At 37.2% G+C, this 21,024-nt stretch overlaps 1 protein-coding gene and 1 pseudogene across 1 annotated transcript in view; one reads left to right on the plus strand and one right to left on the minus strand.

Moving 5' to 3' along the window:
* Positions 1 to 21,024, minus strand: part of LOC134825063 (LIM/homeobox protein Lhx3-like) — a 667,636-nt gene that overhangs the window by 465,109 nt on the left and 181,503 nt on the right. The window lies entirely within an intron of this gene.
* Positions 17,758 to 19,515, plus strand: LOC134825043 (N-acetylgalactosamine-6-sulfatase-like; annotated as a pseudogene).

Here is a 21,024-nt window from a genome sequence, read left to right on the forward strand (position 1 = left end):
ACGAAAAAGCACTCTAAAAAGGGGCATTTTAAACAACCTTCAATTCTGATTAAATGGTTGAAGCTGATATCCTCCCTTTCCTCCTGCTGAACATAGTCTTTATACAGCATCGTCTTCGTTCCTGGGTTGGTTATTAATAACTTAAGATAGGAGTAGATTATCATCAATTGACGATATAATGATCTTCTCGCTTTTAACATTTGAAAAGGAAAGCACCGGATTTTCAGTCAGTTTCTAATATTAGCTAAACTATATCACCAAGCTATCAATGGTGTATGTTGTTACAATTAACTAGATTTTACGTATTAAGTATAGGTACGTAGCGTAATTGTAACTGCTGATCATACTTTCAACACTACTATATAACAAATAATTTGAGGATGTTACTGAAGATAGTAATGAAAATGTTTTAACACCTCAGAACTGTGTATTACTATTTACTACAGCTCAACCTGCTCAGTCTGACTAATTGGGAATATAAACTCTTGAAAAGCTGAAAGTATAGGTTTAAAAACGAAGGTTTATTAGGGCTGGATAAACTTCAACAGTTCAAAACTAATTACAACACTACAAATCTATTACATTTATTAAGTATTATGTAACGCGATGGAAATATTTTAAGCGGGTAATTTAAATGGACATTTTTCTTACTAACCTTGAATTCTCATAAATTAATTGGAGCTGACATTCTCTCTCTTTCTTCCTGTTCATCTCTATTCTGTCGACATTCGTATAGAATTTATACAGCATCATCTTCGTTCCTGGGTTTGTTAATTAATAACTTGAGATAGGAGTAGATTATCGTTGAACCTTATTAAGATCTTCTGGTTTTTGTCATTTGAAATGGAAATCACCGGATTTGCGGTTAGTTTTCTAATATTTGTTAGACTATATAATCATCAAGGGTTCATGTTGAAAAATTGAAATAGATTCTACGTACATCTCACGATTGTATTAAGTGTTTTGATTTAGACTTAATATATATATGAAGCAGAGTGTTTTACTATGTTATAATAACAATGCATTGTTTGTTAAATTTTTGAGTTTAAATTTATCTTACATTTATTTTTCTTTGTCAAATGCTGTTGTGTTGATATCTCAGAGCAGGTTACCTCGATAACTTTTCTTGGGACCTTTGGGTACTGGGTTTCTGCTGTCATACTTTTCCTCCCGGAAAACTCAAACAAACCGTTTCTTATTTAGATATCTAGGTTAGATTGCAGTATCATCTGAGCTATTGGTCATAGCCCATCAACTGTAAAATTAAATTAAATCAGTTTTCTATAGTAATATAACCATTAACCGACTCTCCCCCTTACGACATTATTTTACCCCCTTTCGTCGGTTCTGGTGATACTATCCTGGTTGTATGAAGAGTTTAGTTATCCTCTTGTAGTGATGCTATGGCCATTTAGCGTATTCGCTTCTACAATACCTGTATTTATACACTCGGGTTCATTAAATTCGAAACTAAATTCCGTCCCTGAGGTACAGGTCACCTCGCTGCTCCCTTTATTGAGAGCTCTGGATTCAACACAATTCACTTCCATTACGGTTCCTGGAACTACTGGGAACTGTGTTGTTGTTCTGATCGCAGTTATCCACTCAGCCTTCAGTCCCGTACAGCTCACTGTCGATATGTCATATCAAATCACGTTAAACTGATTAATTAAGTTGTGTGATACAATTATTATTTTGACGGTTTCTTATCTTCTCTTCCGCGATTTAGTTTTCCTGTCCCAACCTGAACCCTCTCAAGCAGCTTCTAACATAACTATACTATCGTTTGCTCGGGAGTCCAAGTCTCAAATACTGTATAATATTGAACCAAAACAGTTTTGATTTTTTTGGTAAAATAATTTACTGCTTATGTTCAAGATATTTTGTAAAAACATCAGTTTTCGATTGATAATTGTTTTAACCTTTAGTAGCTGAAAATGGCTTGTCTCCATGATGTCTACTACAAAATATGCAATATTTATAAATTATAGTTAGCTATTTTGCAATCCGCTATCGCCAATATGATTATAACTCTGCCTTCATTGAAAGAATGTGATTTATCTCATTCGGAAAACAGTAACTGATAAAATTATTACCACTTTATTCAGTTATAATTAACAATATGCTAACTAATAACTATCCTATATCCCATATCCTATATATGTGTTATATTATGTTAAATAACACACTTGAAATTTAGACAGAAAACACGTAATCACGATGCTTGTTGTCATTAATCACCTGGTTGTGGTCTGTAGTAATCAGATGCTGTGTCATGGGTTTCGAACTTTATCTTTGCCACGTCTCTGTTCCAGATAGTGCTCCAACTACCGCCACTACACGTTGATACCTTACAAGACATTTTTATAACGTACGAAATGCGACGGTTTTCCCGAAATTTCGCCATATTTTCGGACCGCCAAAATTTCGGTCGTCGTAATAGAATACGTCGCATTATTTTTAGCTTATTCCAATAATTGTGGCTTCATCGATTCATTTTGTTCTTGAAAAGTTAGTGATATGATGGTGGGACAAATAAACACAATATTCCATGATGAATTTAATGTCAAGTAATACGTTTTAAATTTACAATAAATTACATTTATGTGCTAACATAAACGTCTTATAAGAGACTAAGTCAAGATAAACAATTTAATACCAAACTCAATAAGTGAAACTGAAAGAGTCGAGCCGGACCCCTTAGAGGAAGATGAAGAAATCGATTTATAAGTTTCATTTTGTTTCAACATGATTTTACCGATTTTTAGAAAAGTTTGAATTTCCTTTAGCTTTGTGTCAGAAAACAAAATGATGAAAAATACCCTTATTTTCTGTGACGTCCGAAATGTGACGGTTTTTGTTCAATTTCGCCATATTTTCGGACCGCCAAAATTTCGGTCGTCGCAAATAGGTCCGCCACAAAAATGTCTTGTAAGGTATTGCTGTGCTGTAAAAATTGACTTTATTTATTTATTTATTTTATTTATTTACAATAACTTATGCTCCTGTAAATACTTTAATTAATTGTTTGTTCCGTTATTCTTTTTCCTTCCTCTTTTCCTTGTCATCCCCTTTAGTTTTAAGATTCTTGCTATAAATGGCTACAGCTAACACTATTAATGCTAAGTACCAAACAACAAGTGGGAGGTGGATCGTTGGTATACCGTTAAATCGATTTAACACCGCAATTCCAGTCGCAAGCCTGGGACCACTGCTGCCGTTTTCTCAGAAAAGGCAGTAAGTCCAATTTTTCGAAATATGACAATATTGGTATCAAAATTTTCAGTAGAAAATTCTCTACAACATGAGCTACATATTAATGTATAGAAACATTGTTGCATGCAATTCCTAAGGAAGTAAGTCCCAGTCGAGAAACATTATGTTCGGTTTTGACCAATTATTTTCTGAGAGAAGGACGTAAGTCCGGACTTACTGCCTTTTCTGAGAAAATCTTGAAAATTTTCTGAGATAAGGAAGTAATTCCGTGGACTTACTGCCTTTTCTGAGATAAATTATCTGTGATATGAAGAAGTAGCTGGACTTACATCCTATAAAAGCATGCTAAAAACGGAATTTTAGAAAGCGATTTCCCAAAAATAACATAACTTTACTGCCGATTGATATTTTCGCTTGAAATTTTCAGAATCGATGTATAATTACATTTCAAACTTACTTAAGTGATCAACATTTTCATTTAGGCCTCAAAAAAAATTTGTTGGCCGATTTTCAAAAACGCCGGATGCATTTTAGTCGCAAAACATAAACATTGGAGCAGTTATTGAGCTGTTATAATCGCAGAGAATGTTTAGTTTAGGTATATCTTTTAGATCAAGTTCATTTTCATCAAAATATCGATAAGATATCATTTAATGCACTGAAATCGTTCAAAATTGGCGAGTTTGCCTAAATAAGGGCATACTATTATTCAAAAACATTTATTATATGATATGGAGCAATTTAGATTTACCTAATTGTTTATATTTTACAATATAATCCAAAATACATAGATCCCAACCTCAAAAATTTAGTAAAAAGCTTGGACTTACTTCCTTCTCAGAAAAATATTGAACAGAGATTTTTCTCAGAAAAGGAAGTAAGTCCACGTTTTCTCAGAAAAGGCAGTAAGTCCATCCAGTATGAAAAATAAGTTCGATTATTTGGCATAAAAATGGTTATATCTAAGCTTATGGACGGCTCAAAGCTTTAATTTTTTTGACAAATTAAAATTTGACTAATTATTGATAATTCAACGTGTTTACTTTCGATCTTACGCAAAAAGTAAGCGGAGAAAAAACCATAAACGCAAAAGTCGCAATATCTCGAAATGGCAAATATGGACTTACTGCCTTTTCTGAGAAAACGGCAGACTACTAGCATTGTCACAACATCTACAAAGCTGCCATTTAGCCTGACTGACAATTTTCTCGACTGACTGACAATGTTTCTTCTTTTCCCCATTTAGAATACAAAGATTAGTACATTTTAGCTTATGATTAATATTATATTTTTACCTATAGTTTACCTAGATTAGAACAATTTTATCTCAGATAACGATGTTTAATAAATGATGCAAAGAATTTCGAAGATCTAATCAACACCGACTTTTAATGTGTAGGAGTACAGCAACGAAATATATATATATGTATCTCTCTCATGTATTAAAAAATTTATCCAACAACAAAAAACTTACGCAATTCTTTTTTTTTCAAATTTATTGTAAGTAACTCAGTCAAACATATTATTGTAAAATAGAAAGAGAACTTACAATTCAAAAGGTTTTTAATTTACATTTAACTCTGGTCACTTCCCGCTCATTCTTATATCAATGTATATTGCATGTTTATGAATTCATTCTAAAGAGTTGAAACTTATCACAAATTGAACGACTCCTTCTAGAAGCACTTCTTGTGGACCCAAAAAGAACCTCCTTCATTGTACTCTGCATTCGTTACCCACATCTGTAAAATACAAAAAAGGATTTAGCAAGGGAAATAGAGGCACGGATTTTCTGCCCACACTACGCCATGTGGCGACGGGCCACATGGCGTGGGTCAAAAGGCGCAGTGTGTTTAGAGCTCCCACCACTAGTCACCGGATTCACACAACGAGGCGTGTAGTGTGTTTAAAGCTCCCGCCAGTTGGCGTTGAAACTCTTGGGGAATAGAGGCACGGATTTTTAAAATCCGTGCGTCTATTCCCCTTGCTAAATCCACGCCAAGTGGCACAGTGTGTTTAGATAGACGGGCCACATGGCGGGAGCTCTAAACACACTGTGCCTTTTGACCCACGCCATGTGGCCCGTCGCCACATGACGTAGTGTGGGCAGACCCTAACGTTACTGTAATGTTTCAAATTATATTTTAAATGTTCAAAAATGTCACATAATTACCCAGTCAATTTTGTTAACGAGATACACAAAATGCTTAATAACTTCGTCATTTCAAATCCGTTTCACATAATTTGTTTCAGATCAGATGCAACATTTAATAATCTACAGTTTCTGAAAAAATTAAGCGTCTAGCATGTTCAGAGAGAACAATATAGATGTTTAAATATTGAATGGGTGTGGTTTAAAATATTCGAATTTTCAAATTTTGGCGACGGAATCCTCGAACAGTATGCCATCTGCAAAGCAACAACTCTCAAATATAAAACACAGCGGAGGTATAATTAGACCCAACATATGGGTACTGACTTTTGGCCCACCCTGTAGTTATTACATGAGTATCGCATGGGTAGGTATCGCATGGGTAAGTTACATCTTACTATAACCAACTCATCATAAGACCCATAGATATTTTGTTTGCAGATGCCAACGATTGGAAGATAATATTTAATGAGGATGAGAGACAGAGAAACTTCCCGCGGCACATTGCAGCTACGCTACTAAGACCTGATGTAGTGATCTACCTTAGGGCCAATAAATTTAGTTCACAATAAATTTGGTTACCATAATTTTGATTACCATAATTTTAGTCCCAAATTTCGCAAATTTTTAGGCTACAACAATTTTAGTCACATTTTTTGACTTTTCGAGACCATTTTCCATTCCATTTACTTTAAGAACGACAAATTTAGTCCACCCCGTCTGAGCATTACAGATTAAGCTGCAATGCATTACTCAGGAATTTCAATAACATCAGATCCAGAGTTTAAGTCTCTGTATCACTAAGATCTTCAGTAAACTATTCAGTTTCTTTTTCACCTTTTTTCGACTTTACCATTTTTCTCGGAACGACGTAGTTTATGTCGATATGATCCTTCAGCCGTTTCAACAGAGCATGCATTGGGATGTATCGATAAAAAATGTAATGTCCAAGAGGAGCTCTAACCCTTTAAGTGCAATAGGACTTTGGTACGGTTTTGTGCAGTAGGATTAGGAACGGTGATGTCATATATTAATTATTAACAATGTTAGCTTAATAATATTCTTTTATTCAAATTTCTGATTGTTTCTGAATAGACTCAGTGAAGACAAATTCTAATGGAAATAAATAGCTGAATAACGTATCGACATTTCTATCGACATTTACAACGCTGCAAATCGGAGCAAATATTTCCAGTATTCATTCAAAACAGTGTCAGAGCTTTGAAACAGTCATTTCCTCTAAATTTCTCAGCCTTTCAACAAAAAACACTATTCGAACTCAGGAAATCATGTTTAAACCAACACATTCAGTTCAAATACGTACTCATCGAACAACTAAAGAAGGACTCACTCCAACTGAAGAACTTTTTACGTGATTCTACACCTGAACATTTTGCTTTCATTTCGCAGCTTTATTTTCACAACAATAATCAAACTAAACAAAACTCTAAGACAAGACTATGTAACAAATTTAGCTGGTTAGTATACAAATACTACCTCCCCTGTTGGAAAAACAGAGAAAAATTCAATCAGAACTTCTCTTATTTGTACCAAACACATCAAGAAACAGGACCAACTACCACCCCCTCTACATACCATTTTCGATCATCGTCCTACTCTACGTTCATCCTCCTCTACCTCCCCTCCTCGCCCGCTTCATCAACACTCCAATTCCAATCCTACTTCCCCTACTCATCCCCCTCCACTCGCTACCCCGAGAGAAAAGGTCACGTTCGTCAACATTCCAGAGAACATGATCAATGATGACACTGTAAGCCTACTCAGCCTCGGTCCAGGGTATGCCCTAACCCCACGACTGGACAAGAAAGGAAAGGAGGCCTTACTCACTACGGTACAGGAGAATATTGCTGCAATGGCCATTAATGTGCGTTGGAAAGAGTTATTCGCTAACACCTACTCAACTAAGACGCTTAAACAACATTTGAAGAACATTGCACCATTCGAGCAAACTTACACTCGTGCTCCACCTCTAGCAGACACTACCGTCGAGAACAAATTGGGTGCACTTCGACGAGATCTGATCAACATCACCAAGACAGCTCAAGTCACACCCAATCTCACTCCAAAACAACGAACTGCCCTCAGAAACCTGAAGAAAAATGAAGACCTTCAAATTTCCGTCGCTGACAAAACAGCAGAGTTTGTAGTAATGCCTAAAGAAGATCATATCAGGACAACTACCTTACAAGACATTTTTGTGGCGGACCTATTTGCGACGACCGAAATTTTGGCGGTCCGAAAATATGGCGAAATTGAACAAAAACCGTCACATTTCGGACGTCACAGAAAATAAGGGTATTTTTCATCATTTTGTTTTCTGACACAAAGCTAAAGGAAATTCAAACTTTTCTAAAAATCGGTAAAATCATGTTGAAACAAAATGAAACTTATAAATCGATTTCTTCATCTTCCTCTAAGGGGTCCGGCTCGACTCTTTCAGTTTCACTTATTGAGTTTGGTATTAAATTGTTTATCTTGACTTAGTCTCTTATAAGACCTTTATGTTAGCACATAAATGTAATTTATTGTAAATTTAATAACGTATTACTTGACATTAAATTCATCATGGAATATTGTGTTTATTTGTCCCACCATCATATCACTAACTTTTCAAGAACAAAATGAATCGATGAAGCCACAATTATTGGAATAAGCTAAAAATAATGCGACGTATTCTATTACGACGACCGAAATTTTGGCGGTCCGAAAATATGGCGAAATTTCGGGAAAACCGTCGCATTTCGTACGTTATAAAAATGTCTTGTAAGGTACAACTCACCTCAACAATGGAAACGTCTACAAGAAGATCGACATACCACAGGATAAACTGGGCAAACAAAAGTACATAAACAAGTTAACTAAAACTCTAGAAGACGATGTTAACTCAACATTCAAGAACATTGCCAAGAGTCGTAATCTCCCTCAAGATGTTACTAACCTGTTAATGAGCCATCACACCACCCTCGCTACTGCAAGAGTGATGCTTAAAACACACAAGTACACAAGTGATGAGATCAAGACTCTTAACCCTGACACAATGAAAACTAGACCTATTGTTTCAGGCTGCAACTCCCCTTTCCACAAAATCCTTTGGTTCGTCTGTCACATCCTATCTCCTCTGATGAATCTAGTACCTTCTCATTTGAAAAACACTCACAATTTTCTTCGAAGGATTAGAAACATCACACCAAATGATCTGAAGAGTCTTACTTTCTTTACAGCAGACGTCGAAGCTTTATACACCAATATCAACGTACTAACAGCAATAGAAGATGTCATGGAATTTGCCAAAGAAAATAGACAGTCAATCAGTACATACGGTCTCCATCTCTCTGATTTACAAGAACTACTAGAGACAACCCTAGGAAAGTCATATTTTGTCTACAACAATCAAGTCTACCTACAGCTTCTTGGATTGTTCATGGGAACCAACCCTGCACCTATACTAGCTACTGTCAAAATGTGGAAACTGGAAAAACTTTCAGTCTACGTAGACCTGAGGATAACACTGCCCACCTACAGCAGGTTTTACGACGATCTAAACGGAGCCACCACCAACAGACGAAAAGCTCAGCAACTGTGCAACCTCATCGAACAACAAGATCCTGACAAACTTATCAAACTAACTGTAGACTACCCTGACAATCATAACGACTTTGTTCCCTTCCTCAACACGGAAATAAAGATCGACTCAGATGGAATAGTACATTCTAGACTCTACAGAAAACCACAGAAAAAGCCACTCACCCTCCACTACAACTCTCATCATACAACACGTACAAAGAATGCTACTGTTGAGAGTATGTACAACACCGCAGAGGCAGTCTCTAACAACAGAGAAAACGAGAAGTACTCAGAAAAGATGATAGATAAACTTCTCATCAACAACGGCTACACTGATAGAGTCTTAGAAACCATAAAGAACAAGAGAAAACGTAGAAAGAGAATTAATCAGAACGTACAGAACAAAGACCAAGACGGAGCGATTCTCAAACTACCCTATGTCAACGAAGCTACTAGTCGCAAATACAGAGATGCTGTCAGACATAGTGGACTCCCCATCAAAATTGTCGAGAAACCTGGACGGAAACAGAAGGATCTCCTTACAGACTCCAGACCCCTTGACAAGAAATCCTGTACAACATCAAACTGCAGAACATGCGCAGCTTTAACCGATGGAGAATGCACCACAACTAATACCGTCTACCACATCACTTGCGAAGTAGACAATTGTACCGAGAACTATGGTGGGGAAACATACAGACCGATCAAGTGCAGGTTCGACGAGCATTACCGTAGTGCGGCAAATCCAACAGCAAAATCTTACGAAGATAAGCCACTAGCAAAGCACTACAGGGAAAGTCACCCTCAGCACAAAGGCCCCCCAAAGCTTAAACTTCAAATCGTAGATAGAGGAACATCACTCATCAACAGAAAGATTAAAGAAGCCCGATTTTTAGTTGAAAATAAACCAACACTCAACGATAAAACAGAGTTGAACAATCTAACACAGTTTTTAGTTGAGTGACGTGTAAATAGTAATACTCTCGTTTAATTCTTTTATCTCTTTTAATCTTTTATCTCCTGTATAACGTCACGCTATTCGTTAATTTTCAGATGAGCCCAATTTTGTCAGTTTTATGTTCATATTTGCTCCGATTTCGTTAAAAACTATTTACGGTTGATAACTATTTTACAGTTATATATTTTGTTTGAAATAAATTTCGTCGTCAAATTTTTAATGTGAATATTGATCGTTATAATATAATATAATTGAATTAATACTATTTCAGAATATGAGTATGACGTAGAAATGTCGATACGTTATTCAGCTATTTATTTCCATTAGAATTTGTCTTCACTGAGTCTATTCAGAAACAATCAGAAATTTGAATAAAAGAACTATCAAATCATGAGACTCAAAAACACTACACGAATCCACCAGATTAATAATATTCATGCCATATTTGCTCAACTGAAATTTTGGTCTGCTTTAAAATTAGTCGCCGAAAAATTTAGTCTCATGAAATTTGGTTTACAACAATTTTAGTCAAAAGTTTGACTAAATTTATGGTAGACTAAATTTGTCGTTCTTAAGGTATTCAGATAAAGCAAAGAAGGGTTATCTAATGGAGCTGACTTGTGGAAATTAGCAGAACTTTGCTGATCAAGAGAAGCGAAAGATGAAGAGATATCAGCAGCTGACAAAAGAGATAGAAGCCAACGGATGGGCTTACAGTAGAAGTGGGAGCTCGAGGCATGTACAACTATAGCCTCCCAACCTTTGGTTGGGAGGCTATATGAAGATCGCTGAGATCAGCCTGAGGGCATCGTATACCATCTATTTGTCCAGAAACACTACCATATGGACAGATGATCGGGAGTAAGTCAAGAGACCAGTAATAGCTTAGTAGGAGCGTAGAATGTTTGGGCCCAGAAAAGCATGTTTAATACCGCTATAAATTATAATGAACCCGTCATAAGCCGGGGACTACTATGAAAGTGATGATGCTGTGTTGTTGAAGGACCTTCGACCAATCAGATATGTACCTCATCACGCCAAGCAGTTATGCTTCTAGGACCTAGGTGAATATACACTTAAAGAGTACAACAACTTTATAACACTCCAAAGCGAGACGATATATATGGATGGATGGATGGATCCGTACCATTTTACTGACACCACGGCATCAACTTTAACGCGACTTTCCGCAAAAACCGTAAAAGAAATACAACTGATCCTTTTGACTGGCTCAAATGCTTTAATGGCCTCCAAATCAGCATGAAAAAAGATAAAATTGGCCAAGAAATAGGAGTTTTAGAGCCCAAAATTTGGGCCCCGAAGTGGTGTCAAAACGCGAATTAAATAGGTAATAATTATTTCAGTCTCTTAAGTCTTGACGCCATTTTAGGGTTATACGGGTTTCAGCTAGTTATATTAGCGTAAATAAGAGTGAGAGAACAACTTTTACATAATTGACACTATTTTAGGGTTATACGGGTTTCAGCTAGTTATATTAGCGTAAATAAGAGTGAGAGAACAACTTTTACATAATTGACACTAATTGGTAACGTCACTAATTGGTGACGTGATCTTGGGGCCCGGACCAGCTTCCTTACCCAAAGCTTCCAGTGCATTAGTTAGGGATACTATTAAAGAAGTGTCAATGGAGGTAATTATAGGTAAGCGCCCCACAAAGCCTTGTTGCAGAACGCAGTTAGATTAAACAGAAGGCTCCTAGTGACAGCAACAATAGGAGCAAATACTCTCGGGCCGAAAATTGTTGAAAAGAGCTACAGGAAAGACGACGAGAATTGGGCTCTTAGAGTTGCAGCAGATTTGGAAACAGCTACTGTCACGGCCGGCAAAGAGAAGTCTGTCCGGTAAGATCAACTGCTGTCAGAGATAAAACCGGGAAGTTAATTGCTGGAAGATGCTGCAGCGTTTTCAGGAAACTCTTATATAGATCTAGAAGGAGCGAGCGAGATGGCTAGTGACCACAAACACTGGAGGGAGATGATACGACACAAACGGGAGTTCATTGGTGCAGACCACTCGAATGATTGAGAATACAAGACCTTATCAAGAACAAGTAAGTACTGGAATAGTACCGGGGACATGTTCTAAGGAAGTTTTCTTTATCTTCTATTATCGGGCAACATATGGAAGATTTAGGAAGAGCTCCATCACGGACTTTTCATATCTCAGTTCACAATATCCGTGAAAGTTATCTCATTTAATTAGTTTTCAACATTTTTGCATGAAATTATTCTGAACATTTGAACATTTAAAATATAATTTGGAACATTACAGTAACGTTATTCAAATCTTCGATTATTGGGTTGAAGAATGGTAAATCTGCCATGATCTCCAGAGTTCCCTTGTTCTTAGTGGAGCATCCCGCACAGATACGGTGTAGCAAACTAAAAGTTTCATGGATGTGTGAACAACAATCTCCAGTGACATGATTACAATTAAAATGGCAAACATTATACGACACAGTGCTCTTTTATCAAACTCTTATAATTATCAATTATTCAATACTAATAAAACCTATAATTAACAACAATTCTTAATGCCTATAACTAATAAATTCTAACTAAAAATGTCTAACTAAAATTTCTAACTAAGAATTTCTAACTAAGAATTTCTAACTAAGAATTTCCTAGAATAAATGTCTACATTTAGAGATAATCTCAGATCTTTTATTTATTGAGTCTGGGTTTTTAAGGATGAGTAGCTTTTCGTCTAGGCAGAGGCCACAATACCCTGTCCCTGCCGTATAATTATTTGATTTAGTGATAATCTTCCAGTCTATGCTATATTCAATGTTTTTATCCTTGAGGTCCCATATCAATTTTGATTTGAGTTCGGAACTTAATCTGTGCTTAGGATTTTTGAAGCTTAGTCGATGATACTAATAAAGCTTATTGAATGGGAAAAGCGAGCAACCGATTCCATTCTCGGTATCAATTTGCATTTGCGGAAGGTTCCTCAAATTAATATCATATCCTTTTGTTTGGAAAAGAGAGACACTGGCAGCGGTTCACTCTATCCATGATTATGGGTTTTGGTAAAATATATACATATACTTCACGACAATGGCACCACTTTAACCTGTATGACAAAAAAATCTTGGGTTCGAATTACATGTATGATTATTGATTACATGGCTCCACTGGAATGAGATAAGAAAAAAATTGATTAAGTTAGGCGGACTGCAACAGATGCACCGTTTGTTTGTCATTTAAAAACGGTGTAAAAAGTTATATTTTCAGTTTTTCGTATTTGATAACAATATTTAAATTGTTATCAAAATATTTCGTATCAAATGTATCGTATCTAAATATATCATATCTAAATGTTAATTTCCCTCCAAATTTATCTTATGGAAATATTTGTATACCTTTAATGACTTTAAAATTTTTTAAATGTGTCCTTCTGCGTTTGTTATTTTATTCCGATAATCATTACTTTTTTGTGTTTACTAGCAGGAACCCGTCTAACCCTAAAGTGGTATCAAGACTCGAGAGACTAAAATAATTATTACCTATTTGACCAAAACCCATAATCATGGGTAGAGTGAACCGCTGCCAGTGTCTCTCTTTTCCAAACAAAAGGAAATGATATTAATTTGAGGAACCGTCCGCAAATGCAAATTGATACCGAGAATGAAATCGGTCGCTCGCTTTTCCCATTCATTCACGGCTTACGTATTGTAATAAAGCTTATTGAATGGGAAAAGCGAGCGACCGATTTCATTCTCGGTATCAATTTGCATTTGCGGACGGTTCCTCAAATTAATATCATTTCCTTTTGTTTGGAAAAGAGAGACACTGGCAGCGGTTCACTCTACCCATGATTATGGGTTTTGGTCAAATATCATCTCTTTTTGATTATAATGTCAGGATAATTTACACAGTCGAAACTTAATAAGGAGGTAATTTCAACGATTTCGAAATTTTACCTTTGAAAACGTTTCCTTGTGTTTAGGTAGGCATATCTGTCAATAACAGACTGAATATAGCACTTTTTACTCATTCAAGTTGGCATTAAATTCATATATAATGCCATTTTAATATCGTGGGAAAGCAGAATATATTCGAAATCACGAATGAGCAAAATTCTCACCTTTCGCACGTGCAAACTTTGAGCGGACGTTGCGTGCGCATAAAATATTGAATCACCATAAATTTTTGCATAGTGTTATTTAATATATAGTTTGATAAGCATGAAAAGTTTCAGAAGATTTCAAAAAGAACTTGGATCACAACGGGACTCCAAAGTTGGTAAAAATCGTGAAAATAACAATTTTTAGTGATTTTAGCTATTTTAAATGAATTTGGGCGTGTCCCCACGTGTGCAACTTTTCGATTTTCAACTTTAAAACTAGCCTATAACACAATTTAGACCTTTAGGAAGCAAAATTGAGCTCCACAACCCAAGGGATGGCCCAACACCAGAGAATACTAATTCACAACTTTTGTGTTTTTATAAAATTATTATTCAAAAAAGCACAAACTTCAATAGCGAATATCTTTATGAAGGAGCAAGGTAGGAAAACTTTCCGGTAGATTTTCAGAATGCTTGAACAATTATCTAAGATGAAAATGTCCTCAGATTTTGAATAAAATTACTCCTTAATGCTTTAAAATCGATTTGAAAAGTTGTTATTTTGTCAAAAATCAAGTTTTAAAAACACTTAAATTGATGACGTCATCAAGTGATGATGATGACGATAAATTATTTTTCGATATAATGTAAACTAAAGTATAAACAATTATCTTTAAAACCTGTGGTTCGAAATGACTGTATCTTTATACTTTTGAATCTACGGACACTTAAATGTAGGCTACAATTTACTGCAAAAGCGTCTATACTATATATTATATATATAGCTTCACGACAATCTGTTGTAAAACAGGGGTTCCAGAAAACCCACTTCCCGATACTCCTGCAACATGAAATTTTTTTTACAGTCGATTTGGACAAGGTCTAGACGCTCTGCAAAGTTTCAGATCTCTAACTCGATTTTAACATGGTTTTTAAGGCACCTGAATATGGCGATTTTGGGTTTTTTACCTAATTTCGTATAACATGCTGGCGCGTATTTTGCGCAAATTTCTTAAAAACCTCCACATAACTATTTCTTATTCCTGTCATCTTTAACATTGAATTAAAATGTTTTGAACTTAAATATACCTGCTGAACTACTTTCGATGAGTCTTAATGCCTGGAAAACAATAAAGGGGATATAATAGTATAGGGGGTACATAGTGTTGTGAATATAAGGGCAACGGTTATGCTTGCCAGCATTGTGATTTAATTCGCGTTTTTGACACCACTTGGGAGTCCAAATTTTGGGCACTAAAATTCTTATTCCTTGGCCAATTAAAAAAAAGAAGCTGATTTGAAGGCCATTAAAGCATTTGACCTAGTCAAACAAGTTTCAGTTGTATATCTTTTACAGTTTTTGCGAAAAGTCGCGTTAAAGTTGATGCCGTGGTGTCAGTAAAATGGCACGGATCCATCCATATATATATATATTGTGCTATGGATAAGATCGATATTTTAGTTAATGAAAGAGATTTAGAACATGGCCCGCCACACAGACCAGCATTCTGCATTGCGTGACGATATATACATGGCATGGCCTGGTACTGTTGAGGAGCTTCTACAATTTATGGAATGGCTCAATAGTATCCATCCGGACCTTGTGATTACTTACGACTACTCTAAGGATGGTGTTGAGTTTTTAGACACCTATGTCTATGCTGTTGGCGATGTTATTCATACCAAACTTTACTCTAAGCCCAGTGACACCCACTGCTATCTCATCCCCACCTCATGTCATAGGAGCCATGTTCTCAAAAACATACCCTATGGTGTGGCGAGGCGAGTGAGGCAGAACAATAGTGAAGACACTAATTTCTTAGAGCAAAGGGAGGTATATACTGGTTACCTTGTAGCCCGTGGTTACCATTCTAGTATTGTAGACGATGCTTTCAACAAATTTAGTGATATAACCAATAGGAAAAACTTGTATGCCCCTAAAAATAAGGATGAGACGACTACTTGTCTAATACCTATGGTGATGGATAAAAATCCAGCACATCCCAACATGGGGAGCATTATTCACAAGTATAAGCACCTTCTTAATCTCGATCCAGCCTTGAAGAAGCTAGTACGTGCTGACAGTGTATTTGTAAGTCACCGAAAGAATCAAACTATCGGTGGCATGCTTGTACACAATAAGTATCGTGCTAGTGGAACTGTAAGCAGTGATAGAGATGGAGGAGCCACTGCCAGTCAATTTCTTGAACCAGACGCTGCAATATTGCCGGCTGTTCGGGAGGCTAACAACGCAGGGTGCCATGCCTGTGGAAAATGCTATGTTTGTAAGCAAAGTTTCCTGTCCCCTTGTTCCAAATTTAGTAGTCACCATTCCAAACAAGTTTTCCCTATTACTAAATATATAACTTGTCAGAGTAATAACCTTATTTATTTAATGGAGTGTAGAACTTGTAAACAGTCGTATGTAGGATATACTACTTCTAATCTCCCTAAGAGATTTTCTAATCATAAGAGCCACATTAAGAAAGGTATCAGGAGTTGTAAGTTAGTAAATCACTTTTTAGATATTGATCATGATTTAGATTTTAGTTCAGTAGCCTTATATAACTCTTCACTTAGTACGCACCTTTCTGTTATTATAGTGGACGCTATAGAATTTAAACCTGAAATCAGTAAAGCAGATAGGGAAAAGGCCATGGAAGCTAGAGAGGGGGTTCTACCAGACCCAATTGAAAACCCTTGAGCGTTATGGGGGTATGAACACCCTCGATAGTAACCACATCCTTTTTTAAATCCGCTGGAGCTTAGTGTTTAGTTTATTTATTTTATTTAACATGATCTTAGCCTATAAACCCGTGTTTAGTTTACAATATTGCTATCAGAGACGTATTATATTCATCACTATTTTAATATTTTTACTGCTTGATTCAGAGAAATCTAGCTTTTTCCGAGAACTAATCTTTAATAGATTAGATAAGATGTAGATGTACGCAGCCATTCTTTTCGTTTGATTATTACTCAGTATTTTTTAGTTTTGTACCGTTTTGAGTCACATAGTTTTGTACGTCTTCCTAAGACTTGTTTTCCTTTCCTAGTTTGTAAGTTATTTTAAAGATTTGTGTATATTCCAGTTGCTTTTAGAACAATTTTATCTCAGATAACGATGTTTAATAAAATGATGCAAAGATCTATTTCGAAGATCTAATCAACACCGACTTTTAAGTTTTAATGTGTAGGAGTACAGCAACAAAATATATATATATATCGAGACGATTGAATATAGCATAGACTGGAAGATTATTACTAAATCGAAGAAATATAAGGCTGGAGCGGGGCATTGTGGCCTCTGCTTAGACGAGAAACTATACATACTTAAAACCCCAGGCATTATTAATAAAAGATCAGAAATTATTTCTAAATGTAGGCACTCTAGGAAATTCTTAGTTAGACATATTTAGTTAGTATTTATTAGTTATTAGGATTTGTAGTTATTTATATAGGTTTAGTAGTATTGAGTAATTGTTAATTGTTAATTATAAAATTTGATAAAGGAGCACTGTGTTGTATTATGTTTGCCATTTTTATGTTAATTATGTCACTGAAGATTGCTTTTCAAACATGAAACTTATAGTTTGACAATTGCATAGTTTGCTTTGTACCGATATTTCATGCTCCTAGCTACAGCTAGTAGAGCCCTTTTTCTATAAGAGAAGAAAACCAGTTGTATATCGAGACGATATATATATATTATATATATATATCGTCTCGCTTTATATATAGTACGATATACTATGACTCACACGGTCCCTCCCCCTCAGTAAAATGTTAATACGACTGTCATGCATGGTTCTATGTCTAACAGTTTCGCACTGCCTGGTTGATCGTCCAAACATCATAATAATGCTGATGGATGATATGGGTTGGGGTGACGTGGGGATCAATGGAAACTGGGCTAAGGAAACCCCTTTTATCGACAAGATGGCAGCAGAAGGTATGTTGTTCATGAACTTTTACACAGCTAACCCGCTCTGTTCCCCCTCACGAGCAGCCCTAATGACGGGGAGACTTCCTATTAGAAATGGATTTTACTCAACAAACGCTCATGCTAGGAACGCTTACACTCCTCAGACCATTGTCGGTGGCATCCACGAATACGAGCAGCTCCTTCCTAAACTTTTGAAAGAAGCTGACTACAAAAGTAAAATAATTGGAAAATGGCACCTGGGACACAGGAGACAGTTCCTTCCCTGCAATAGAGGGTTTGATGAGTTCTTTGGCTCAGGAAATTGTCATTTTGGACCATTTAACGATGTTAAAACACCCAACATGCCAGTGTACAAAGACGACAAAATGGTTGGAAGATACTACACCAACTTCACCATTGGAAAAATGACTGGACTGTCCAATGTGAGCCAAATATTTCTCCAGGAAGGTCTTTCATTCATCGAAAAGGAGCACTCTGATGGAAATCCGTTCTTCCTTTACTGGACACCGGACGCGACACACGGTCCCAACTATGCCAGCCCAATGTTCCTCGGGAAAAGCATCCGAGGAAGATACGGAGATGCTGTGATGGAAATGGACTACTGTGTAGGCAAGATCTTACAGAAGCTGAAGGAGCTAGGATTGACAAGAACACTTTTGTCTTCTTCACGTCTGACAACGGGGCAGCTACCTACAGAGGTTCAGCAGGCGGAGACAATGGTCCTTTCTTGTGTGGAAAAGAGACAACATATGAGGGAGGGATGAGAGAACCAGGGATAGCTTGGTGGCCTGGTTCAATCCCTGCTGGAACCATTACTCATCAGCTCGGAAACATCATGGACCTTTTTACTACCAGTCTAACTTTGGCGGGGGTAAAACCGCCTCAAGACAGAATTATTGACGGCATAGACCTGTGTCCAGTTCTACTGGATGAGTCAGTCCCAGTGATAAACAGGCCTATATGGTATTACAGAGGTAACGAGATGATGGCAGTGAGGGTGGGCGCTTACAAGGCACACTATTGGATGTGGACTGGGTTCGGACAAGACCCACTGAAGTTCACTTTGTGCAGAGGCCAATACATTTCCAATGTTACAGTTCACGACCAAATAGATCACACGGATAAACCAATACTTTTCAATGTTAATAGAGATCCAGGTGAAAAGTATATCATCGCATTCAAAAGTAAAGAATACAAAGCTGCCATGGCAATCATCGACCCCATCGTTAAAGAGCACAAAGCAAACTTGGTACCAGGAGTGCCGTCCCTAAACTATTGCGATGTTGCAGTGCAAAATTGGGCTCCACCGGGCTGTGAGGACCTTGATTACTGTTTGCCTGTACCTGATTCTAATCCCAAGCTTTGTGTGTGGGGTCACTGATGCGATAGAAGAGAAGTAACTGGGAAGCTACACAGAAAAAGCTTTAAAATTGTTTTTTGAAGAGACATTTAAAAATGGGTGTATTTTTGTTGAAGTTTTAAATCGAGATTTTGTTTAATACGATAAAAATGTGTTATGTCACTTTTAACCTCCGAAAATAATTTATTTGTTTCATTTAATGAAAATGGTGGAGTTTTTTTTGGCAAATAACCTAGGTAGACGCTATGAATTTCAAACACTGCTGCTTATTTCAGGCAAGATTTCGCGACAATTGACCCCCGACAATTGACCCTCCCGACATTTGACCCCCGACAATTGACCCCCCATGTAACTAGGGTTAGTGTTAGTGTTAGTGTTAGTGTTAGTGCTAGTGTTAGTGTTAGTGCTAGTGCTAGTGTTAGTGTTAGTGTTAGTGTTAGTGTTAGTGTTAGTGTTAGTGTTAGTGTTAGTGTTAGGGTTAGGGTTAGGGTTAGGGTTAGGGTTAGGGTTAGGGTTAGGGTTAGGGTTAGGGTTAGGGTTAGGGTTAGGGTTAGGGTTAGGGTTAGGGTTAGGGTTAGGGTTAGGGTTAGGGTTAGGGTTAGGGTTAGGGTTAGGGTTAGGGTAGGGTTAGGGGTTAGGGCTTAGGGTTTAGGGCTTAGGGTTAGGGCTTAGGGTTAGGGTTAGGGTTAGGGTTAGGGTTAGGGTTAGGGTTAGGTTTGGGTTAGGGTTAGGGTTAGGGTTAGGGTTAGGGTTAGGGTTAGGGTTAGGTTAGGGGTTAGGGTGAGTGGGTTAGGGTTTAGGGTTAGGGTTAGGTTAGTTAGGTTAGGGTTAGGGTTAGGGGTAGGGTTAGGTTAGGGTGTAGGTAGGGTTAGGGTTAGGGTTCGGGTTAGGGTTAGGTTAGGGTTCGGGTAGGTAGGGTTAGGGTTAGGGTTCGGGTTAGGGATAGGGTTAGGTTCGGGTTAGGGTTTAGGGTATAGGGTTAGGGTTAGGGTTAGGGTAGGGTTTAGGAGGTTAGGGTTGGGTTAGGGTTGGGGTATTTTGGGGTTTTATAGGGTTAGGGTTAAGGGTTGGGGTTGGGGTTTTGGGTTAGGTTGGGGTTGGGGTTTAGTTTTGTTTTGGGGGGGGGGGGGGTTTGGGTTTTATTTTTGGGGGTTTTGGGGGGGTTTAAGGGGAAAGGGGGGTTAGGGAAAATTGTGTTTGGTAGGGTTTTGGGGTTAAAAATTAAAAAAGGGTTCCCTTTTTAGGTTACCCAGGGTTCCCCCTTAGGGGTTTTTTGGGGGGGAAATTTTCGGGGGGGGGGGGGGGGGGGGGGGAATTTTAAAAGGTGGGTAACCTCCCCGGGGGGTCAATTTCGGGGGGTCAATTTTTTCCGGGGGTTTCAATTTTGGGGGGTTTTTGCCCGGGGGGTCAAATTTTGTTCGGGGTTTCAAATTTTGTTTTCGCCCACCCCTCAATTACCCAAAAAAATTTTTAAAATTACTAAAATTTCTCACTCCCAAATTAATTTGAAAAGAAGAAGAAAAACCTCCAATTTTCCCATAAGAGAAAACTTTTCCCCTCTAGGGGGGGAAAAAACCCCTTTTAAACTTATTGAGGTGGAGCTAAGCGCTGTTAGCTCCCCTGCATCTGTTGCTTTTCCTGCCCCATGCAAATAATGAAATATGCAAACCCCCGTCTGCTTTTTAACCCTTTTTCAAAAAAAATATGAAATAGTT

The sequence above is a fragment of the Bolinopsis microptera genome, chromosome 13 (genome assembly GCF_026151205.1).
Source record: "Bolinopsis microptera isolate Bmic1 chromosome 13, MBARI_Bmic_1.0, whole genome shotgun sequence".
Lineage (NCBI taxonomy): Eukaryota > Metazoa > Ctenophora > Tentaculata > Lobata > Bolinopsidae > Bolinopsis > Bolinopsis microptera.